The following is a 26,015-nucleotide window of genomic DNA, read 5'->3' as shown; positions in this document are numbered from 1 at the left end:
ACAAAAATACTCAGCCTACTACCTGGCACATAATTACCCAATAGAAGGAGACAGCGGCTGTGCTGATGAGGACTATGGTTAAAACAGCAAGAGCAGGGGAACTTCCCTGGTGGTCCAGTGGCTAAGACTCCAAGCTCCCCATGCACAGGGCTGGGGCTTGACCCCTGGTTCAGGGAACCAGATCCCACACACCACAACTAAAGATCCTGCACGCTGCAACAAAGATCGAAGATCCTACATGCTGCAACCAGGACCCAGCACATCAAAAAAAAAAAAATGACTTTTTAATTAAAAAAAAAACAAAACACAAGAGCACCTCAACCCTGCATCGTAAGTACTGCACATTTGTAAGACAGGGAGGTCAAATTGGTTACATATCTGAAATATGTAGTTCTCCTAATTTGTTAAGCTAGTGCTTATCCCGATAAACTAAAATTTAGTTTTATTTTCTTAGAGAATAATTTATTTTTGTAGGAGATTTTTCTGTGGGACAACAAAAACCCAGTTTCTCAGGTGACCGTGAACTAGAAATACTAGTGGGGACAAGCTTAACCAGGAGAGAGCAGTCCATCTGCTAATCACAGACGTCTGCAAGAAAGGCCATCTCCTGCTTGCCCCAGTTCAAACTCAGTGAGACAACCTGAAAATAACGTATTCACAGCAGCCTATTATTGTGCAGATAGCATTTCCGACCTGGCAGCTCCACCAACTTAAGGCAGCTTTTTGTATTATTTAAGGGATAGGTTTTTACAAAGTCATTTAAATGCCCCAAAACCAGAGCAAAAGCTAAGAAAGTATTGAAAAAATATATATATATATATTTACAGTATTTATACTTTAAGGTACTTACACTGACGTCGGAGATGATGGATATGAAGACCATTTTAGAGTATCTGATGGGGTCAAATGTAATCACTGACCTCAAATACTTCCATCTCTCAATTCAATGGAATCTCTTTACAAAATATCCAAACAAAATTCAAGAGGCAGATCCAACTCATGACACCTGTCCTTAACCAGCAGGAGGATGCTGTCACCTGTCACACCTCTAAACCTGAAAAGACTGGTATTTGCCAACCCCGGGGGACAGTGTTTGAAGGGTGGCCGTTCTCCCCAAGTGCACGGCCAGGGGCTGTCTGAGAATACCTCAGCCAAAAGTTTTCATTCCAGGGAAGCCTATACTTACTAATCCGAATACTGACAGGGACTGGTTTCCAATTCAGAGTGGAAATGATTCTTCTACCACAACCAATTTTTCCAAATGTCCCATCATGAGATGTCCTAATGGAAGAAAGGAACCAGAGCAGCAGGTGAACCCGTCCTGATGCACTCGGCGGCCTCGGCCTTGTGGTCTTGGACCCAGGACAGGCCTCAGAACCCAACCCGGCTACATGTGAGCACCCAGGAAGCCTCTCCTTTCCACCCACAATGCTGAGGAGCAGACCTGGATGACACACCAGCCGTGACCCAAGGGCACTGGGACTGACAAACGGGAAAACAAACCAAGAGCACGAGGCACCCCTGGAGAAGCCGGCAGCCAAGCTCCGGGCAGACCTCGAAGAACGGATGTGAAGTGCCAGTCGCGAGCCAGGGCTGCCACTCTTGCCTGACACACCATAGATTTTACCTCCACAGCTCCCCGCGTGAGACCAGACCACTGTAAGTGAAGTCCTGAATGCAGTTATTCAAAATGCCAAAGACACAAATATTCCCAAGACCTTATCACGTGGTATGGAAAGTAACACAGAAAAGAACTCAAGCTCTGGCTGATTAATGCAATTGTATAGTATGCTGCTGCCTATCTACCAAAATGCCAGTTGGGATACAGGTAAGTATTTAGCTTCTTACAACAGTTGTAACAGGACACCAGTTAGAGCCTGCACAAATTTTAGCAGACTGGAAGCAAAGTTTTTACCAAGACTGAAAGGGTAAAAGGAAATGTTTTAATTCTCACTGATTTAGCAATGCTTTCTTCTCCTCCCCACTCTCTTCAATCCTAACCCACCAAATGAAGTATACATGACAGTGACTTCACACCACAAAATGCAAGCTCTACTGTACAACAGTTAAAGCCTTCATTTAAAGCATGTGGGCATTTTGTTTCTAAGCTAAACAACCCTCAACTGATCTGGGCTGAATCTTTTGGTAGGGGAGTCACCAAAAACAAGATTATTTAACCCTCCTTCCTCTGTGCCCCCATGTGTTTTCCAGGGCTAGTTTCTCAGCATGGATTCTGAGGCTTCATAACTGAACATCAGTATGAACTAAAAATAAATAAATAAGTAAAGTTTGCCTTCTTATACAACAGTATCTGGTGAAGAAAATTCACAGAAGCTGTGAGCTCAGGGACCTACCTGCCCCTCACCTCCTGTCTCCTTATCCACTCACTGAGACTCTGAAACAATCTGTTTTCTTAAAGAGTGCATCCTGAAAACCACTGCAAATTCCCCTGGACAATGTAAAACCATGCCCAAGTTTCTGGTCCCCTCTTGCCCTTGTAAGGGACACATTTTTTCTCACAACTATTGTAAAATACCCAAAATGTGATGCCTCATTTTTCCCTTACACCTGGGATGGATTCACTGTTGGTGCTTCACAGAGATGTTCTAAAAATCTCTCTTTTAAGGCAAAGATGCCTTTTTACACATGAAGTTCGGGGGCATGAAATCTACTTTTCTAAACTAACTCCTTACTGTCAACTCAGTGATGAGCCCACCTTGTTATTTACTTCTAAATCACATCTGTTCCTGACCCGCTATACCTGCTCGGTGTTTCTCTGTTATTCACTAGCTGCCTAGACCATGCTGGACATGTTATCATCATCATGGACAGGTGCCACTTTAACAAAACCTCACACAACCCAGGTCGTAGCATTGACACAAAAGGAATCAACTGAATAAAGAGAGAGTGTGGCTGCTGCTGCTGCTGCTAAGTCACTTCAGTCGTGTCCAACTCTGTGCGACCCCATAGATGGCAGCCCACCAGGCTCCTCTGTCCCTGGGATTCTCCAGGCAAGAACACTGGAGTGGGTTGCCATTTCTTTCTCCAATGCATGCTAAGTCACTTCAGTCATGACTGACTCTGTGCAACCCCATGGACAGCAGCCCACCAGGCTCCTCCATCCACAGGATCCTCCAGGCAAGAATACTGGAGTGGGGTGCCATTTCCTTCTCTGGAGAGAGTGTGAAATACCCACCAATTACCACCCACTGTGCTAGATGTTATTTCACACATTCTTATAGAATCTCCAGCGAACCTCTCAAGGAAACTGGCATTCTCCCCATTTTACAGATGAGCAAACCCAGGTCCAGAGACATTAAGTAATTTTTCCAAGCACTGTGGCTGCAAAGTGGTAGGTAATTCCAAAACCTCCCCACCACACTGAGGTCCATCTGACGCTCAAGTAAAGCAGAGAAGTTTCAAAATGAAGGACTTTGGAGAAGCCGAGTGAATTTCAGAGTCGCTGTTTCACCAGCAGTTTCCTTTTTGCTCTATCACATCATGATGAATCATTCTCTCATTGGGGCAGCTAAGTACTATGGACCTTTGACTTACAGTGTAATATGCAAATGTGTTTTCATTTCAGCACTGAGCTTGGATTAATTTCACTGTTACTCATTCACAGAAAAAACAATCCCTAAGATGAGCTCCCACCTAAAATGTAAGACCTGGAGAGCTCTGGCCCTGCCCTCTGAAAGGCACACCTTGGACCCCAGGGACAAGGAGGGCTTAACAGCACTGGAAATCCCCCATTGTATAAAGGGTGTGACCGAAACAGCTAAACCAAGTCTTGACAGAAGGCTGTGTCAGACAAAATAGGTTATGCAAACACAGGATTCACTGGGGATGCTTTTAGATACTGCTGCCCAAGAAGAGCAGAAAGGGGAAAGAGAAGAGAAAAGCTATGGAAGCACAGGCACTGAAGGTAAGTGAGGACCGAAATAAACAAAGAGGAAATACTACGGCTTCCATTAGTCAACACTCAATACTAAGAGCAGAAATAGGAAACCACAGAAATATACTGCATAGAAGAGAATTCAAAGAGATCTGACAGAGGATTTTAGCCACAATGTCAAATTTCTAAACTTAGGACCTAACTATCACCTTCAAAGAAAAACTAAAGTATAAATGTAACCAATAAATACTGTATCTGCACTTAATAGACTTCATAGTAGATACAATGTACTCTTGAGACCTGTTTCACAAGGGGCCCTGCTTAAAGAAAACATCTCATCCTTGGTTAGAATCCTCTAGATTATCTCCCAGGAGACTTGTAGTCTATTCAGCACCCCAGTGAAAAGAGAAAATAAGCTTCTAGAAATTTCTGCCTCAAACATTTCATTTAAGGATGACATACTTAGCAATCAAATATTCCAAATTAAAGCAAGTGAAAAGAGGCTAAAGAAAAAGTATCAATCTAAAAAAGAATTGAGAGAACTGATTTCGGGCAGCCAATTCATCACTCTGTACCCAAAATCAAGGCAAAATTCTTTGACGCAGACAACATGTTAAGTGCTCGGATTTCAGCCCACATAATAATGCCAAGATAAAAACTAATATTAGAGAAGATGACTGAATGAAAGCTCACCTCCAGTGGTGATTCATTAAGTCAGTTCACATATGAAATACAAGTCTTACAGTGTAATATTTTAATATAGTGAGAAGCTCTGCTTATACCACTACATTTTCTGTTCCCCCTTTACTTATAAGATCGCTCTGAACATTTATGAATTTTAAAAATCCTTCACTTTCCTTGGAGATTTATTAATTTTCAGAAACATAACTTTATCCATCAAAATCTTTCACGTTGCCATGAGGTATTCACTTTTCAACAAGTTCACTATAATTCCAAGATCTAGCAAACTGTACATTATATAAGTAAATGTAATATGGGAGACAGCTTCTAAAACACCCCCATGATCTTCATCTCTTGTTTATGCCCCTGTGTGATCCCTTCTCCTTGGTCTACCTCTGATGAACAGAATATAAAAGGAGGAACAGGCTGTCGCTTCCAAATTGGTTATAAAAAGCAGGTGGCCTCTGTTTTAGGTGCTCACTGATTGCAGTGAGGAACCAAGGCCTCCAGCTGACGGCCACATGAGTGGAGCTCAGCAGGTTCCCCAGTCCCACTCTCACCTTCAGTCTCCTAAGGGATGAGCCAAAGCCCCCAGCCCAGCCACGCTTCAAGTCCTGCCGCCCAGAAACAAGTTAATAAGCACCTGGCATTTTAAGCCATTACATTTTGGGATAATCTTTATTCCACAATAGATAAATTAGATAATTAATATACTTTTTTATGCGGAGCCCATCATAGAAGATAAAACATTATTTGGGCATAAAGTTCAACCAATCTTTTTGTTTGTTTAAAACACAAATATATTCCAGTATCTGGCCCTATTGAAAACAAAAAGAATCCTAATTTGGACTTATTATTTCAAACATTTTAAAAAAAGGTTACACACATATTTTATTAGCTAAGACAGTTTAAAACTAAGCAATGAGGATTTATTCTTTAACTCTAAGAAAATGATCAGTGAAATATTTTAGAAGTATAGCCAAATTATAGTATTCCTAGATTTTCAGAGGCAAATGATGGCACATTTCTTCTACCAAGTCACGTAAATGATACTAGCATACCTCCCATGACATTTAAATGAGTAGATTTCCCTGGAGAATCAACGTTAAGCAAAGACATATGCCTTCCTTCTGTGATATCTTTGTAGTATTTTACACTCTTCTCCCCCTAAAAAGGTCTATTATTTTCTATTTAAAAATAGGATATCTCAAAGAAACAAAGTGCTATGACAGAGGAAATGATGGATGTCATGATAAAGGAAATAGGCAGGAAGAGGGCTCAAGGATGGAGCTTGAAAAACTGCTTCCACATGCATAGGTAGCTTTACACACAGTGCATAAGAACCCATGAGATGTATCAACATAACACATGCATGTATATATACAAACACCACCCACAAAAGAGAATTCAATTTCACTTAACAGTGCTATCTCGATGCGCTAGTTTACACTCATAATTTTAACGGCACAAACAAGTTCATCTCAACCACAAGTCTGTTCTCTATGTCTGTGACTCTCGAAAATCTATACTTTCAAACAAAAACTGTCCACAGACATTACCCATCCCAGGGAACAGCTGGCACAATCAACACCTTAGAAAGTGAAACAAAGCAAAAGCTGGGCAGACCACACACAGGTCTCAGCTGGACACCCCTTATTCAGACCTGGCCCTTAGTCCAGTCTCTGCACTGTGCACGTGGGCAGTGAGAGCTCCAGCTTCTCAGATGAGGATGGCAATGATGGTACATCGATGATGTTAGTGACAGAGCTAACATTTCTGCAATGACTACGAGCCATTAAGCATTCTTGACACGTTCCATTCATGAACTCATGTAACCCCTACTCAGTTCGAAAAGCAATATTATTACCACCCCTGCTCAAACCATTTTACAGATGAGGAAACTGAAGCATAGCATTGCAAGGTCATGCCTAAATCTACATTGGTCTTATGACACAGCAAACTTTCTAAAGCAGGCAACCCACCAACAGCCTGAGTTCAACAGATAATCTGAAGAGTCAAACTATATTTAAGTGAAATGACTTTTTCAGGGTTATGATCAGTAGTTCATGTTAACAGTGTGTTAATCAACAAATTACCACTTACCCAGTCAATCAAGACATTGGACTTGCACTCAGATAAGCACGTGGATTAACTGATACTAACTTACTTATGTTCTATTCATACTTTATCAGACTTCTTTGTAAGGATCTATATAGCCCCTCAGCAGGGAAAATCACCCAAAACTGAAACAAGTAGGTCAGAAGTGAGTATTTGCCAAGGGAAACACCTCAAGGTACAAGAGCAGATTAAAACGCTCTGATTCAACACAGACATCTGTTCTGTCATAAGCAACCATCTGCTTCATATCCCAGACAGCAAAACATTTCAATAGGAAGTGTCAAATCTGACTCCTAATCAGGAAACAATTATCTACATTTGCTACCAGGCCCAAAGCTGATCCGAAACTCCTGGGGCAAAGCTTAATGGAAAAACCACAGTACAGGTACGTATTCTAATGAGGCTAGATACTGGCCAAGATTCCCACTGGTTGTAATATTTTAACTATTTCACAAACCAAAAAATATACAACTGAAGAAGTAAAATGAGAAACAAATTGAGAAATTTGGGGGGGGCGGGGCGGCGGTGGGGAGACAGTTTGAGAAACAAAGACTTTTGAATGAAAAGTCCAGTGGGCCTTTAGCTGCCTGAGCCCCAAGCACTGCTGGGCCAGGAACTTGGGTGAGCAGGGAGTCCCCACTCTAGAGGCACAAAGACATAACCATACACAGTTAAGAAGTCACTTTTAAGTCAACAGGATGCCTTTCCGGGATGCAGAGAAGCAAGATGAGAGCCAGTTAGGATGTGAGGGAAGGTTTTCTCAGGGATATCAGCAAAACACTGAGTTGAACGCTAAACACTCACAAGTCCTCAGCCAGGCCCCATGTGAACCGGTGCGTCAGAGACAGGATGCCCCCGGGCAGCAGGGTAGCCAGGCAGGCACACATGTGGATGTCATTCAGGGCAGTGTCATTCAGGAAGATGCTCTGGGAAAGCCGCTGGGGCAAACTGAAGATGGGGTGACAGGCTACACTTGTCTCCACGGGCAACAGGGAGCCTCCTTCAGCACCGCTTACAGGCCAGATTCTAGGGAGGCAGCACAAGCCAGAAAAACCAAGTGCCTGTTATAATAGAGCCTGGATTCTGCAGAGACAAGACTGAATCAAAGATGTAAATGATTTTAGTTGGAAGACGGGCACTTAAAAATTAGACGGGAAAAGGAGACAGAGGGGCAGGAGGAGCCCAGCAGCTGACCAGTGCGGCACCTCACCCGTCTAGGCGCAGGGAAGCGAGAAACAAATGCAGCTCTGGGGTCCTGAGGGACGGACAGGCCCCCGTGAAGTGCTCCTGCACTCTGAGCATCCCAGGAAGGTCAACCGACTCCATGTCTTTTTAATTCAACCTCAATTAACTGAACTAATTCGAGGCGACCAATAATGACTGCTTGCTACTACAAACAGAAGCATCTTGAAAGGTGGCCTCCCGTTCTCTCTGGGGTTTTAGTTGACCAACATGTCCACTCCTGCTACTGTTGCAATCCAAACACTGCTGGACATAAGTGCAGCAGGGGACACTTTCCCTCAGTAAAGTTACAGGAGACCTAGGACAACAGCAAATTTTTTTAAAATATTTATTTATATATTTATTAGGCTGGGCCAGGCCTTGGTTGCCACATGCGGGATGTTTAGTTGGAGCCTGTGGATCTTATAGTTGCAGCATGTGGGATCTAGTTTCCTAATCAAGGACAAACCCATGCCCCCTGCACTGGGAGCCCAGTCTTAACCCCTGGACCACCAGGACAGCAGACTTTTTAATTATGATTTCTGAATAAATTTAGCAAAAAAATTTAAATGATATAATCCAGTCAGTAGAGAAAGGTGAAATGAAGAATTACCTTCATAAATGTTGGTATGCTGGTGAGGCTATACAATTACAGCCCTTCTAAAAAGAACATGGCAATATATGCAGTTTGTTTCTTTAGAATAATTCCTCTTTTAGAATCTAAAGACTATATTGGACATTTAGATAAGTATTTACAGACAAACAAGCTCAATGCAAGGTTATTTATAAAAACAATTTAAATGTCTCAGAAGAAAAGTAAATAGTATATCCATACAAAGAAACATGTAAGCCATTGAGAAGGTTTAAAATAATATTAAAAGAAGAAAAATTACATTTTTAAAGTAGTAAATAATCATCTCTGTGTGACCTCCAAATTCCTAAGAATATGAGAGAAATAAAAGATCAAAATACAAAATGTTAGGTGATGAGATTCCAATCTATCTGAAAGAAGCATGAGTTTGTCTTTTAAAATGACACGCACAGCTGTTTTGTCTCCTTATGTTGTCTGTTCCACTACTTCACTGGACTTCAGCGCTCAAAGGATCTTCCGAGGTCCAAGTTTACCATATACAGCCCTGAAAGTACTGCTCAGAGTGTCACCACAGAGGGACAAGGGAAAAGAGCCCTGACTTGGCCCTTGTCCACCTTTATCCTCAAACAACTTGGTCGCGGGCTCCCAGCCCCGGCTGCAGCCCCCCACACACGCCACCACCTGTGAGCAGAGTCGGGGTGTGGCTCCAGCCCGGCACAGACAGAGCTCCAATAGGGGTGACTCCCTTAGGCCTAAACAGGTAGATACCCAGTTCTCAGCGCTGAGCCGAGTTCACCGTCAAACGCTGTGCTCAGCCCTCACAGCTCACCAACCAGAGAACACGCATGCACGTCACCTCCCCTTCCTAGGCTTCCATCAGTGAATTCAATAACTCCTTTGATGTCAGCCTCCTGTCAAAGCCGAATGATGTCCATCATCCCCTCCAATCTCAACCTCAAACTGATGTCACCGTCAACAAAGCCAGGGTCTCCATAGAACCACACTGGCCCATGTTCTGCTCTGAGGCAGGCTCTGCAGCTGTCCAGCAGGGGCGAGGACATGGCTGAACCTCAGAACACTGCAGACTCGGCCACGGTGCTGAGACTCCCACCAGGACCAACTCTATCACCGCCTACTGACCCACCTCTACAACCAAGTTCTCACTTAAAAGACTACCTTCAACGGATTTAATTGAAAGTCTCTGAACACAAAATTCAGCATCACTGTAGAACGCAGCCAGCCCTGAATTCATTCTGAGCCCCCTTCTACCATACTCACATTTACACCCCCGTTCAAAAGGTGCCAGTCTTTATTAAACTGGTGAACAAGAGCTAGCCCAACTTTTGCCCACTGTCCAAAATGTCTTCAGTGACTCTTCAATTAGACTGTCCCTGGACCACAGACACACGCTCATAAATGTCATGGGCTCTACATTTGTATATTACACTGCCATTTCAGTGACAGCCCTTCCAGGATCAAGGCATGACTAATCTTTTTCGTGTACCCTCCACTGCTTCGCAGAGCACTGAGAACCCTATGAGTGCCCTAAAATAATCTATCTGAAGGCTTTTCACAAGCATTAAGATACGAAAATGAAGAGGTCATCAGTGCCTTTTCTGTATCCTCTGATATTCTCTGGATGACCTATAAGCCTCACTCCTCTGATTTAAAGGGAGGGAATGCTCAACAGTACCTACCTTCCTCATATACTGAAGTGTTTGCATATATTACAGCAATTACAAGAGCTCTCATTTTACTCCCAAAAGCCCACTCGAGTTTCACTGTAAGTGCACATTGGTTCCTCAGTTTATTTGACATCCACCAAGCACGTACACAGCAGGGTGGAAGATGAACAGGATCTGTGCTCTCATGGAGACCATGGTCTGAGGGGAATACAAGTGGATGAGAGCACGTATAACAACATGTTACATACCATAAAAGTACACCAGAAACTCGAAGGGATCACTAAGAACAACAGGCTTGGGTGAGGCAGGGTGAGAAAAGGACTGAGTAGTGTGTTTAAGGAGGTAGCGGGAGGGGGGCACATTTAGGGAAGGTGAGTTTGGTGAAAAAAACCTTCTTAACCAAACACTGATGGAGACTCACTGAGGAAAATCACAACAGAACACAGAATCCCTCTCTTCTCCATCAAACTACTTCAGCTTTAAAAGGATTATACAAATGAAAAGGCCTCAAGATTTCTCAAGTTCTTTCATTTGAAGAATAGAACAATACTTTTAGCACTTTACATATCATGAAAAAAAAACCAAAACACTCCAAATAACTCAAAGGTCTTTTTAAAAAAATAGGTTATACATCAGCACAGTCATTAGCCCTGACAGACTGATCACTGAGACTTTTAAAGAATGACACGAGACAAAAATCTGTCCATTTTTTCTTTGTTTAAAACCATACCCAGTGTTCTTCAATTATACATCCACCCACATCACACACAACACGCCACAACCATGCCACACTCCCAAGAATGACAACTGCCCACATCGTGCCTTCTAATTAACACTCGCTTCAGTAGCACAATTGCTGCCACTTACTTTCAAAAAGCTCGCTCCAGCATATCCTCCTTCTCTACTGACAACATCCATTTGTGTCTGAAATTGGGTGCGAGGCCTAAGTGCCTCTAAGGCCTAAACTCTCAGCTGCTGAGTCTCCGTGGCTCTTTCCCTAAATGACATTAACTCAGAATGAGGCGGAGGGGTCCTCTGTTCTGATCTGCCCTTACCAGCAAAGCCAGCTTTGTCTTACTAAAATATAGCCCCGATTACTTAAATCCCCTGCTCAAAAATCTTCAGTGGCTCCCAATAACTTCCTAAATTAGATTTCAGCTGATGGCCCTACATTCAAGACCGTCTATTACAGATGCCGTTTTTCCATCTTGTCTGCCACGTGCAGCTACATTATCCAGTCGAATATTCCCTGCACCTCAGATACAAGCCATTCTGCCACCTCTGTGGCTCACCACGCTGTCTCAGCCAACATGCCCACTTACCTGTTCTTCTATTAAGATCTTACTAAGTGCTATCTCCCCTTCAACATCTTTCCTCATTATTCAGCCAATGATCATCTCTCCAGCATGTGAGCTGCAAAAGCATTTCCTCCCTCTGTTTAAAATCATTCCTTTTGCCTGGTATTCTCAATATTCCTGAACTCAGCTTATACCTCTAGCCCTGAGCTTGCCTGTAAATTCCCTGAAGACAGAGCTTTGAGCTCTGATCATCCCATCACTCCTGCTAAGCACCCCGAACAAAATGGCTTACCTGGACTTGATAAAGCATCCTTCACCCAACTTTTCATGTCGGGTGGCCATTTTTGAGCAGGTGCATCATGGGATTGGAGCTCACTCGCGAGCAGCAGGGTGGCCTACTAGAGCGGAAAGCACAACCAGGAGTCCAAAGTCACCTGCCACTTACCAGGTATGTAACTGCGGACAGATGACTCACCCCGCGGACCACAGGAACCTGCCCCAGAATGTCTGCTCTGAGAGTAAATTAGAGGGGACGAATAAACTGCATGTCAAGTTCCAGTTTCAATGTCCCGGTGGTGGCGTCTGCGATGACTGAGGTTACGTGGGGACTCCAGACAGAGAGCATGCGACCAGTTCTCAGAAACCACCAGATGTGAAAGGGGCAGCAAGAAGAGGCCATGGATTTGGCCATGACCTTCAAGGTCTAAAGTCACCGGATTTGGGGACGTTTTGCGATGTTCCTCTGGGAACTCAAGCCCTAAAAAGTCTCTGAGGTTGCTCTGGAATGAACAACCAAACAACAATCAAATGCTCTTCTGGCTGATGAGGAGGAGGGGGGGAGGGAGGAAGACCTGTTATTAAAATCTGCCATTTTAGGGACTTCCCTGAAGGCCCAGTGATTAAGACTCCAGTCTTGCACTGCAGGAAGTATGGGTTCAATCCTGGTTGGGGAGTTAAGATCCCACAGGCCTCATGGCCAAAAAAACCAAAACATAAAACAAGCAATATTTTAACAAATTCAATAAATGTTTTTTTAATGGTCCACATAAAAAAAAATCTTTAAAACAAAATAGAATCTGTCATTTTAAAATATGCACGCATTCATGATTTTCTTCAAGAAACTACACAAAATTCATAGCAGTTTTTAAGTTTGTACTCCTTTGATTTTAAGTGTTCTGGCCTCTGAAAGCAAATGTGGACAAAGCACAGCAGTAATGAAGCCATTCACCAGGATGGATACCCTGCAAAGGCAGGGGTGCAGCTCTGCCCATCCCAGCTGTTAGACTCAGCATCCCTCAGCATCCCAGGTTCATTTTCTGAGAACAACAGTAATCATTGCACCTGCCAGATGGGAGACACTGAAGGAGTCTCCCTGTGTGAAGCACTGTGCCTGGCACATGGGCATAAGCAATGGACATTTGCTGCTCCTATCACCACCACTGTCAAGATCACTGCCATGCAATTAGCAGGGCACATCAGTCCGTATGTTGTTAGTGCAAAACAATTTTCTAAAGCCAAAAATACTTAGCACAGAACTAAGAAAGAAAAGTAACATCGGCCAGTCCCACCCATGTAAGTCTTACAATAACTTGCTACTTTTTTTTTTTTTGGTATCTGCTTTTAATGCCAGCTGAGGAACAGTTTTCCCTGCCTCTTCCAATTCTGTGGTATATCTTATGAAGCAATAAGTGTTTAAGCAAAGATACACACATGCCCAGGCTGGTATATTTAAAGGAACTGATCTGATAGAAATGAACGCCCTGTCCTTTTAGGCAGAAACAAAGGAGTTTTTCCATGGGGTTAGCTCAGACCTTGTTTAATGGAGCTTCACAGAAATAGAGCAAATTAAAATGACACTATTTCCCAAGAGCTCACAGGATAAGCCAACAAAGACAGATCATGCCTGGAAACAAGCTCAGGTCAGCCCTTGACAGTGGGAAGAAGTCATGGATCCAAATAACAAGAAAGTTTTTCAACCTGGAAGGCAGAACTGCCTATGCTCATCCCAACTAGCAAAGGGTTCTGCTTTTTCCAACAACTCTGTAATGCCCCAGTCCACTCTCCAGCAGAAATATACCCATCGGATTACAATACCTGCTAAAACAGACACTCAGTCCCATGTGAACTGAATGAATAAACCAAATGAACAGAGTTGGATATAAACAGGATTCAAAGATAAAAAACAGATTTTGCACAGTATACATTATCAGGTTTGAAGCCCACCCTCTCAAGGCAGCTAATCTCTCTGAAATCCTCTGGTGTTAGAGCAAAATTTCCCACATTCGCTATGGAAGCAGCAGCTAACGTAGTTGGCTGGCAGGCTGGTCCATCAGCAGCAGCCAGAGCTAACAGAACTGGGGCAGGAGCAATGTCTGCCCCACATTATACGTGTGTATACATGTTGTTTTCTTGTTGCCACTATAGGGGGATGACACCCAAAACTTGAGCCAGGAACTCTTTAAAACAGCCAGGGCAAATGTAACTATACTAGAATTTGAACAAACGGAATTACACTAAAGTTGGCAAAAGTCAAGTTGTTCCCTGAGAGATTCAATTATATTAAAAATGTGAATGGGAAATCATCCAAGTGACTTTATTACCAGACTGTCAAAATGTTGTATTTCCTATTCAGAAGTGGATCTACAACTCAATACATCAAGGATGTTGTTCAAGTTTTTATACACACATCCTTAAGAATTCTTAATACAATAAAAAGTAGGTATCAGTTTAATAAAGTGACCCCTTTTAAGGCTGATTACCAATACATGATGGAGAAGGCAATGGCACCCCATTCCAGTACTCTTGCCTGGAAACTCCCATGGACAGAGGAGCCTGGTGGGCTGCAGTCCATGGGGTCGATAAAAGTTGGACACGACTGAGCGACTTCACTTTCACTTCTCACTTTCATGCATTGGAGAAGGAAATGGCAACCCACTCCAGTACTGTTGCCTGGAGAATCCCAGGGACGGGGGAGCCTGGTGGGCTGCCATCTATGGGGTCACACAGAGTCGGACACGATTGAAGCGACTTAGCAGCAGCAGCAGCACCAATACATGAAATATATATGTTTAGGTGTGTGTATAATTTCCTGGCGGTCCAGTGGTTAGCACTTTGTGCATCCACTGCAAGGGTAGTGTGTTCAATTCCTGGTTGGAGAATTCCACCAGACAAGTGGCATGACCAAAAAGGTAAAATAAAAAAAATTTTTAATATATAAATATAAAGTATCTTAAGTACCTAAATGTTAGCAATTAAACAATAAACAGATTAAATTTTTCCAAAATACCAGGTAATTTAAAAATAGATGCTAGAAATTGGACAAGTTTAATACTTTCTTAACATGTTTTTTTTTCTTTTCTTTAATTAGAGGATAATTGTTTTACAATATTGCATTGGCCTCTGCCATACATCAACATGAATCAGACACAGGTATACATATGTCACCCCCCTCCTGGAACCCTAACTTGTATTTAAAATTGATTTCTCTGTATTTTCTTTTTTTAAAAATGCCTATTTATAGATATTTCTCTTTAAAAAAGATAATAAAGAGCTAACCTCCCAAAAGAAAAAATTTCATTTCATACCATGATTACCTTCTTAAACAGCTAAAATTATTTTCGCTTCAGATCATTTTTCACCAAAATATGAGAGATACACAATGACGTTGAAAATTTCACTAACTTAATTCCAAAATTTTTCACGGGACATCATTGATTCCACTGTCATGATTCAAAATAAAAAGAAGCCATTTTGCTTGAAACTATTAAAATAAACCCTGCTCATTTTTCTTGTGTCTATTCTGAACTGCGGGTTGCATAAAGTCATTTGGAAACTAGTGGAAGTGAGAACTAGATTTAAGGGACTAGATCTGATAGAGTGCCTGATGAACTATGGACGGAGGGTCCTGACATTGTACAGGAGACAGGGATTAAGACCATCCCCATGGAAAAGAAATGCAAAACAGCAAAATGGCTGTCTGAGGAGGCCTTACAAATAGCTGTGAAAGAAGAGAAGCGAAAAGCAAAGGAGAAGAAGAAAGATATTCCCATTTGAATGCAGAGTTCCAAAGAATAGCAAGGAGAGATATGAAAGCCTTCCACAGCGATCAAGGCAAAGAAATAGAGGAAAACAACAGAATGGGAAAAACTAGAGATTTCTACAAGAAAATCAGAGATACCAAGGGAACATTTCATGCAAAGATGGGCTCAATAAAGGACAGGAATAGTATGGACCTAACAGAAGTAGAAGATATTAAGAACAGGTGGCAAGAATACACAGAAGAACTGTACAAAAAAGATCTTCACGACCCAGATAATCACGATGGTGTGATCACTCAACTAGAGCCAAACATCCTGGAATGAGAAGTCAAATGGGCCTTAGGAAGCATCACTACAAACAAAACTAGTGGAGGTGATGCAATTCCAGTTGAGCTATTTCAAATCCTGAAAGATGATGCTGTGAAAAGTGCTGCACTCAATATGCCAGCAAATTTGGAAAACTCAGCAGTGGCCACAAGACTGGAAAGGTCAGTTTTCTTTCCAATCCCAAAGAAAGGCAATGCCAAAGAACGCTCAAACTACCACACAATTGCACTCACATGCTAGTAAAATAATGCTCAAAATTCTCCAAGCCAGGCTTCAACAATACATGAACCGTGAACTTCCAGATATTCAAGCTGGTTTTAGAAAAGGCAGAGGAACCAGAGATCAAATTGCCAACATCCGATGGATCATCAAAAACACAAGAGAGTTCCAGAAAAACATCTATTTCTGCTTTATTGACTATGCCAAAGCCTTTGACTGTGTGGATCACAATAAACTGTAGAAAATTCTGAAAGAGATGGGAATACCAGACCACCTGACCTGCCTCCTGAGAAACCTATAGGCAGGTCAGGAAGCAACAGTTAGAACTGGACATGGAACAACAGACTGGTTCCAAATACGAAAAGGAGTATGTCAAGGCTGTATATTGTCACCCTGCTTATTTAACTTATATGCAGAGTACATCATGAGAAACGCTGGGCTGGAAGAAGCAAAAGCTGGAATCAAGATTGCCAGGAGAAATATCAATAACCTCAGATATGCAGATGACACCACCCTTATGGCAGAAAGTGAAGAAGAACGAAAGAGCCTCTTGATGAAAGTGAAAGAGGAGAGTGAAAAAGTTGGCTTAAAGCTCAACATTCAGAAAACTAAGATCATGGCATCTGGTCCCATCACTTCATGGCAAATAGATGGGGAAACAGTGTCAGACTTTATTTTTTGGGGCTCCAAAATCACTGCAGATGGTGACTGCAGCCATGAAATTAAAAGATGCTTGCTCCTTGGAAGGAAAGTTATGACCAACCTAGACAGCATATTAAAAAGCAGAGACATTACTATGCCAACAAAGGTCTATCTAGTCAAGCCTATGGTTTTTCCAGTGGTCATGTATGGATGTGAGAGTTGGACTGTGAAGAAAGCTGAGCACCAAAAAATTGACGCTTTTGAACTATGGTGTTGGAGAAGACTCTTGAGAGTCCCTCGGACAGCAAGGAGATCCAACCAGTCCATCCTAAAGGAGATCAGTCCTGGGTGTTCATTGGAAGGACTAATGCTGAAGCTAAAACTCCAATACTTTGGCCACCTCATGTGAAGAGTTGACTCACTGGAAAAGACCCTGATGCTGGGAGGGATTGGGGGCAGGAGGAGAAGGGGACAACAGAGGATGAGATGGTTGGATGGCATCACCAACTCGATCGGCATGAGTCTAAATAAACTCTGGGAGTTGGTGATGGACAGGGAAGCCTGGCATGCTGCGATTCAAGGGGTCGCAAAGAGTTGGACACGACTGAGCAACTGAACTGAACTGAACTGATACATATACTGAAGCTACTATTAAGCATCTTAGGTTCCTTCAATGGTAGAAAGTATTACTATTCAAACCTCAAGTTTATTTTAATAGGTAAAACTTCTTCTAAATATTAACATTTCTATAATCAACTTCTAGAAGGGAGATAGTAGGGATTCTTTTTGATATTTCAATAATATGGAAATCAGATTGCAAATGAAATCCACCTTCACAGCAATGTTCAAATAACACTAAAAGCCTGAAGCAGTAGAGTTCCTTTCCATCATCAAAAAGTAATCTTCAAAGCATGCAGTTTCAGTAGAAGCATCCTGCAGAGCCTTGCTGCGCCTGACCACCAAAGGTCCAGCATCATCTGCACCACCTGGGATCCTGTCTGAAGTGGAGACTCTTGGTCCACCTTGGACCTGCTGAATCAGAATCTGCACTTTCACGAGATCCCCAGTGTGCAGGTGAGCTGAAGAAGCGCTGCTCTAGAGGAGTATGGCATTTTGAAAACACAGGAAACTCTGAAACAAGAGAAGCCACCACAATGACAATGCCTTGTACTGCAGCTAGAGAAAGCCCATGAGAGACAACAAAGATCCAGCACAGCCAACAATAAATAAAACTTTCTTTAAAATTAAAAAAAAAAAAAATATTAAACCCATAGGGGAAAAAATGTAATAAAATATCAGCAGCAAAACAGTATAACTCATCAAACAGGACCACTCCCACATGTGGCAATGACGAAATCCCAACAGTCTTCCTATAATGTCCCGCCGACAAAATGTGTACACCAAAAATCAGGGCTCAGAAATTATCCTCAATCACAACCTAGGACTGTCCTCAGAAAATAGGAAGTGTGATTACATAAAAGTGGATAATCATTGCACTTCCAAGTTTAAGGGAAACTTCAGGTTAATTTTGTAGTCTCTAAGTGAGAAAATTGATATACAGTGTTACAAAAATGATTGCTGACCTGGAATTGAGTTATGATTGAATAATTCTCTATCCCTGTCTCTCAGTCCAAATTCCAAGTGGCATCTTTGCCTCCCTCCTCTCATGTCATATCAAAAGCATCCATTTATCTTGCATTAGCCCTTTCCAGTCCCACTGATATCTTAGTTAGATGCTCATCGCTCACTGCCTAATACAATATACTTCCCCCGGGTCCTCTGGCTAATCCCTGTAACTGAGATCACCCAACAGGGCCCTGCCCACAGTCTTGCTCAGATAGCATCAGGAATCCCATCTGCCCCAAACTTCACAAGATCCTATTTCTTAGGGAATAAGGGAGAAAAGGCCAAAACTACACATGCAGCCTGCCACACAGGTAGGTCTCTCCCACCTCAACTTCCAGGACACCAACTGCCCATTCTGTGCACTGGGCCACCTGTCATATGTAGATCACAATACCCTGCAGATTCCTCATTGCTCAGACTTGTCTCCTGACCTGTAACATTTTCTCTATAAATCCACTTTAAGTTCATACAGTAAGGAAAATACATACAAATAAAAAACACAGCTGGGAGGACACCAATATACAGTGTGCATGCATGCTCAGCCATGTCCAACTTCCTGGACTGTAGCCCCCGGGACTCCTCTGTCCATGAGCTTTTCCAGGCAAGAATAGTGGAATGGGTTGCTATTTCCTCCTGCGGGGATCTTCCCAACCAAGGGATTGAACCCACATCTCCAGTTGGCAGATGGACTTTTTTTTTACCACTGAGCCACTTTGGCTAAGACCCACTTACACTGTATGAATAAGCATTTATGCACATTTCAACCTTCATCCAAAAACGTGTGATCTTAATTACCTAGTAAGGATTGAGTATCTCTGAGAGACTTGTATAAAGAAAAATGTAGTAACTACTTCACCAAAAAGCATGTCATTAATCTATGGCCTCAAAAAAAAAAAAAAAAAAAAAAAATGGCCTCAACATGTTCATTTAGCTACCAAAATTACTTCTCATTCATACCCGGGTGGTAGGAAAGTGAAATCCACCTAGACAGCAAATGAACTGCTGGCAGAACCAGGCAGCACACCAAACAAGCTGATACATTCCCTTGGATTCAAAATATAGTCATCCCAGCATCTCATTTTCATCCTACCATAGCCTTATCTAATTCTTTAATTTTCTCTTTACTTTGAAGAAGCTCTTAATTATAAACAAACAAAAAAATCTATTAACTCTCCACCCTTCGACAAATAACATTTGGGTTTTACCTTAGCATGTTTAACATTTTTCTAACTGTAGGGTACACTTTAATTTTGTACCTTTTTTCACTTAACCTAGCATAACCTTTTTTCACTTTGCTATAAAGCCTTCATATCCATTTAAAGGCTACATACTATTTCTTCTAATGGATAAACTGTGGCTTACATAATGATTTTCCTGATGTCAGACCTTTGAAGTCATGCTGAAGACTTCAGAATTTAAATAATGCTGGCTGAATATCCTTACCCATGATTTTAATTTCCTAGGGATAAACAATATCTCAGAGGACAATATTCCAGGAACTGAATGAAAGAGTAGAAACGTTTTTGCAGATCTTCATAATCTTGCCAAATTGCTTTTCGAAGGAAATATACAGTTGCACAAAAGCACCAGCAATGACATGACGATCCAAACACACAGGGTCACCGTGACTTTGGCGCATTGAATATGTCATGCAGTTTTTGTTTTACCAATTTAATAAGATAAATAATAATTTAATTTTTGAGCCTGTGAATAGTAGGTTTATTCAATGTTTTTCCATGGTTTTTCACTAGTTGATTCTCTCCTTTTAAACTGCCCATTTGAGTCCTTTGGCCAACCATCCACTGGGCTCTTAATATTCTTCTCTTTAATTTGATGGCATGAAAGTGCCCGATAAGCACCTTGCAGTTTCAATGAGAAGCTTTCATGTCAGACAAAGAATAATAGGGACTTAATTCTACCACTGAAGTTGGATGAATGTTCAAAAGTAAACAACACATCTCTGCTCCCAGGGACTCCCAGCTCTTTGCTTTAAACCAGTGGCTCTCCAGTTTACTTAACACAGCCCACATTTCTCAGCCATTACTACTTCTCAACAGAAAACAAGCTCCATGACAAAAATGCACTGTCACTGTGTGAACAAACTGAGGGCGAAAATATATAGCTATTTAGATAGGTCATGGACGGTTCACACTTGAACAGCAAAGCATACCTAGCTTAAATTCTCTATATTAAAAAATTACAACCCTTCAATGCTGTTGATAACAAAGTACACCACCACACCCTGTAGATCTGGCCAAAGAATTCACAGCAAACCTTTAATGCAGAGCTTCTAAGACCAAGGCTAAGGTTTAAGATAAAATTATCCCTGAGAATTACTTGACTAGACCACACAATACAGCATGCACGCGTTTGAGTACTGCATTCTCCCTCACAAAGGCAGGTTTGCCTGTGCTGCCAGTGCTGCCAGTTTTTCCTGTGATGTTGGAAGAGACTGCACTTTCTTCGGTTGACTACAAGAAGTATGGTAAATACAAGTCTGACTTGTTTAAGAGAATGTTGCATGGACAATATATATATACTATTATGACACCACCCTTATGGCAGAAAGTGAAGAGGAACTAAAAAGCCTCTTGATAAAAGTGAAAGAGGAGAGTGAAAAAGTTGGCTTAAAGCTTAACATTCAGAAAACTAAGATCATGGCATCTGGTCCCATCACTTCATGGCAAATAGATGAGGAAACAGTGGAAACAGCGTCAGACTTTATTTTTGGGGGGGTCCAAAATCACTGCAGATGGTGACTGCAGCCATGAAATTAAAAGACGCTTACTCCTTGGAAGGAAAGTTATGACCAACCTGGATAGCATATTAAAAAGCAGAGACATTACTTTGCCAACAAAGGTCCGTCTGGTCAAGGCTATGGTTTTTCCAGTGGTCATGTATGGATGTGAGAGTTGGACTGTGAAGAAAGCTGAGCACCAAAAAATTGATGCTTTTGAACTATGGTGTTGGAGAAGACTCTTGAGAGCCCCTTGGACTGCAAGGAGATCCAACCAGTCCATCCTAAAGGAGATCAGTCCTGAGTGTTCATTGGAAGGACTGATGCTGAAGCTGAAACTCCAGGACTTTGGTCACCTCATGCAAAGAGTTGATTCACTGGAAAAGACCCTGATGCTGGGAGGGGTTGGGGGCAGGAGGAGAAGGGGACGACAGAGGATGAGATGGCTGGATGACATCACTGACTCAATGGGCATGAGTTTGAGTAAACTCCGGGAGTTGGTGATGGACAGGGAGGCCTGGCGTGCTGCAATTCATGGGGTTGCAAAGAGTCAGACACGACTGAGCGACTGAACTGAACTGAATTATTTTTAAGCAAACATTTACAGTTAAATTAGCACAAGTTAAATACACATGACCCAATGACACTGTAAATGGATAATGATGATGCCAAATGAACTAATTTGTCGTTTAAAAGGAGACATTGAAAACCACAACCAATTCAAAGACCACACTGATCTTACTCTGGTAAAACAGTTTTACCTGAATTAAAATCACCTGCATGTACATTCCTGTCACTGTTTTGCAATCCTGCCAAATATGATACTGACATCCAGACATTAAAATACTGAACTCAAATCACACACTAACTTTTCATTTACAGATACCAAATTTCAGTAATTCAAATGTTTACTTAGTTTAAAAAAAAAAAAAAAGTTAAAGTATATGAAATGGAAAAACCCAAGACATACTCTGCATCAGCATTTCATGCTTGTCAAAAGTTACACTTTGAAGATAAGTACCAACCAGATAAAGGAAACATACTTTGAGGAAAAAGAGAAGCAATTTTAACTCCAAAATCCCTTTCCTCTGGAGACTGATACAACAGAAAGAAGTAGCATAGTACCCAGTTGTTCAAGGTTATGCAACAGAGAACTTGCTCAAAATACAGCAATACTCTGACCCTTTATGTGCTGTTAGATAAAGACTGATCAGCAAAAAAAGAACAAATTCTTTATAGGATCAAGACTGGACAGACAATGGAACACAAGGCTGCCAGTTAAAGATAACCCTTTGTTCAGAAAATGTATCATAAGGGGAAATATTGGATGTACTTGTGGGAGTGTGAAGAAATTTGGGTGCAAATAAGAAGGAAACAAAATAGACAAGGCCCTGCTAAGAGCATTTGCCACTTACTGTCCAGAGAAAACAAAGATAGATAGATAGATAAATATACAGAAAAGATCTTCATGACCCAGATAATCACGATGGTGTGATCACTCACCTAGACCCAGACATCCTGGAATGTGAAGTCAAATGGGCCTTAGGAAGCATCACTACAAACAAAGCTAGTGGAGGTGATGGAATTCTAGTTGAGTTATTTCAAATCCTAAAAGATGATGCTGTGAAAAATGCTGCACTCAATATACCAGCAAATTTGGAAAACTCAGCAGTGGCCACAAGACTGGAAAAGGTCCCTTTTCTTTCCAATCCCAAAGAAAGGCAATGCCAAAGAATGCTCAAACTACCACACAATTGTACTCATCTCACACACTAGCAAAGTAATGCTCAAAATTCTCCAAGCCAGGCTTCAACAGTATATGAACCATGAACTTCCAGATGTTCAAGCTGGATTTAGAAAAGGCAGAGGAACCAGAGATCAAATTGCCAACATCCGTTGAACCATCAAAAAACCAAGAGAGTTCCAGAAAAACATCTAGTTCTGCTTTACTGACTATGCCAAAGCCTTTGACTGTGTGGAAAATTGTGCAAGAGATGGGAAATACCAGAACACCTTACCTGCCTCCTGAGAAATCTGTATGCAGGTCAGGACGTAACAGTTAGAACTGGACATGGAACAACAGACTGGTTCCAAATTGGGAAAGGAGTAAGTCAAGGCTGTATATTGTCACCCTGCTTATTTAACTTATATGCAGAGTACATCATGAGAAATGCTGGGCTGGATGAAGCATAAGCTGAAATCAAGATTGCCTGGAGAAGTATCAATAACCTCAGATATGCAGATGACACCACCCTTATGGCAGAAAGTGAAGAGGAACTAAAGAGCCTCTTGATGAAAATGAAAGAGGAGAGTGAAAAAGTTGGCTTTAAGCTCAACATTCAGAAAACTAAGATCATGGCATCTGGTCCCATCACTTCATGGCAAATAGATGGGGAAACAGTGTCAGACTTTATTTTTTGGGGCTCCAAAATCACTGCAGATGGTGACTGCAGCCATGAAATTAAAAGATGCTTGCTCCTTGGAAGGAAAGTTATGACCAACGTAGACAGCATATTAAAAAGCAGAGACATTACTTTACCAACAAATGTCCATCTAGTCAAAGCTATGGTTTTTCCAGTAGTCATGTATGGATGTGAGAGTTGGACTATAAAGAAAGCTGAGCACCAAAGAATCGATGGTTTTGAACTGTGGTGTTGGAGAAGACTCTTGAGAGTCCCTTTGGCAGCAAGGAGATCCAACCAGTCCATCCTAAAGGAAATCAGTCCTGAATATTCATTGGAAGGACTGATGTTGAAGCTGAAACTCCAATATTCTGGTCACCTGATGCAAAGAACTTACTCATTTGAAAAGACCCTGATGCTGGGAGGGGTTGGGGGCAGGAGGAGAAGGGGACGACAGAGGATGAGATGGTTGGATGGCATCACTGACTCAATGGACATGAGTTTGAGTAATATGTGTGTGTATATATATATATATATATATATATATATATCAACCTCTCTTATTTTTAACCATAAATTTGCACAGAATCAAGACATAAGCGACCCTCCGGTATGATTCTAGAATTCTAAGAACATGTCATAAGAACTCTTGACTTGCCTCTGAAGAAGCAGTAAGAAAAGCTATCATTCTCAGTTTCATTCTTTGTAATTAATAACACTTTGTTCTTTAACAAAATTAATGTAGCTCATTGAAGAAATATTGGAAACGTATGAAGAAAATCAAATTCACCCATAATTTGGACCAAACAGGAACTCATCAGTCAGACCGTCACGACCCCTGGAAGAAAGTGAGAATCCAGTTGTGGAACTAGTAATAACAATACAAGGGACTAAGCAGACACCATCTCTAGACTTAAATTTGAAAAGTCCAAGAAAAAACACATTACACACCTGAAAGAGATCACTGTTTTTGTAGCACTCAGGACACTAAAGCATGACAATCTGAGAAAGATGAATCAGCTTTATCCAAAGCAATTAATCTGACTAACTGGTAGTTCCATTTTTAAAACAGTTTATCTAAAAACTGGAGGGGCAGGCCCATGGCCAAGAAGGAAACAAAAATGTGGTATGAACCACAAAGAACTCTGTCAGAAAGATAAACCCCAGAATTAGCTGAAGTGCAGGAACAATTTTTTTTTAAGAAACCAAAGGAGGAAAGTAAGATTCTAAGCTATATTTGGAGCTTGAAAGAGGCAGGCTACAATGTGGAGAGTGTAAGCTACTACTAACCAATTTTCTTACTGGTCTTTTATATCAGAAGAATTTCAAGCTAAAAAAGGAACAAGAAAATCAGTAGCCTCTCTCTCACTCCAAAATAATAAAAATAATAAACTAAGAACATTTCCAAAGCATTTTCAGTAATTTTGTGTTATATCCCCTACTTTAGAACCTTCACCTGCTTGGAGGCAGGTAAAAATTCCTCTGCTGGACAATAAGCCCCTTCCCTCCAAGGTCAGTCCCTCTTCCCCTGAAGGACTCACCCATATCTACCTCCAACGTCATCTTCTCTGGATGGGCTCTTACTTGCCATCAGACTGGGAAGAACAAAGGTGACCTTCCCTGGGTCCCACGACACATGGGGCCTGGGTCTCTACCCCATTTCCCACTCTTGCTGATGCTGTTTCCCACCGGACTAGGGGTCTGAGTGGACATCTTCATATCACTAACACCATGAACTCAGTAAGAGATGTTCATTTGTTGATCAGTCAACTAATGACTGATTCCCTGAAGAATGGTCATGAGACCAGGAAAAAGATCAGAAAATTAAGATGAGCAGTACTGCCTCCCCAAGGACATGGAAACCAGTTAGGCTCTGAGTTAGAGCTTTATTCTTCCAACATCCTGCCCTTCAAAAAAAGAAAAAGCTGCAACTCAGTGGCTGAGTAACTTGTCTGAGCTAAGAAATGGTTCCAAACGTCATGTCCACATGTCTCTAAAGCTTCTCCCATCTCCCTTAGATTCCAGTGAACTCTGAACATCCGAAAGGGGCAGGGACACCGTGACCTACCCTGGGACCACTCAGGCCAGGTACATGAAACTAGCATTGTTTTTTCCTACTATGGCTGTCAAATGTCAACAAGGTATTTTTTAAATTTCCCAAATTACTATTATTACATTAAACAGTGAAACCGTGAACAAATAGTAAATGTCCTTGAGTGTCGAACCTGGTCAAAACCACACTCAGAAACAAGAGCTAGCAACCTCCAACACAGAGATCAAAGTACGTATTCACTATTGAACCCAGACCTAAAACAAATTCACCAAGCTCACAGCCAATATGTGTGGCTTTGGACAGTACATATAAGCTTGTGGGGTCCCCTGGTGTCCCCCATAAGTGGGCAGGGAGGGATGGAGGGAGGGAGCACCAGGTGACCTTCAGGTCTGACTCACAGTCTGTTTGATTCTACACCCCTTGGCCAAGGACATATATAAGACAGCAGCTGGTTCGGAGTCAGTTGTCTGGCAAACAGCAAT

At 41.8% G+C, this 26,015-nt stretch overlaps 1 protein-coding gene across 15 annotated transcripts in view; it reads right to left on the bottom strand.

The window, feature by feature from the left end:
* Positions 1-26,015, bottom strand: part of PARD3 (par-3 family cell polarity regulator) — a 557,182-nt gene that overhangs the window by 501,626 nt on the left and 29,541 nt on the right. The window lies entirely within an intron of this gene.

The sequence above is a fragment of the Dama dama genome, chromosome 23 (assembly GCF_033118175.1).
Source record: "Dama dama isolate Ldn47 chromosome 23, ASM3311817v1, whole genome shotgun sequence".
Lineage (NCBI taxonomy): Eukaryota > Metazoa > Chordata > Mammalia > Artiodactyla > Cervidae > Dama > Dama dama.
This window is presented reverse-complemented; position numbering and strand designations above follow the sequence as displayed.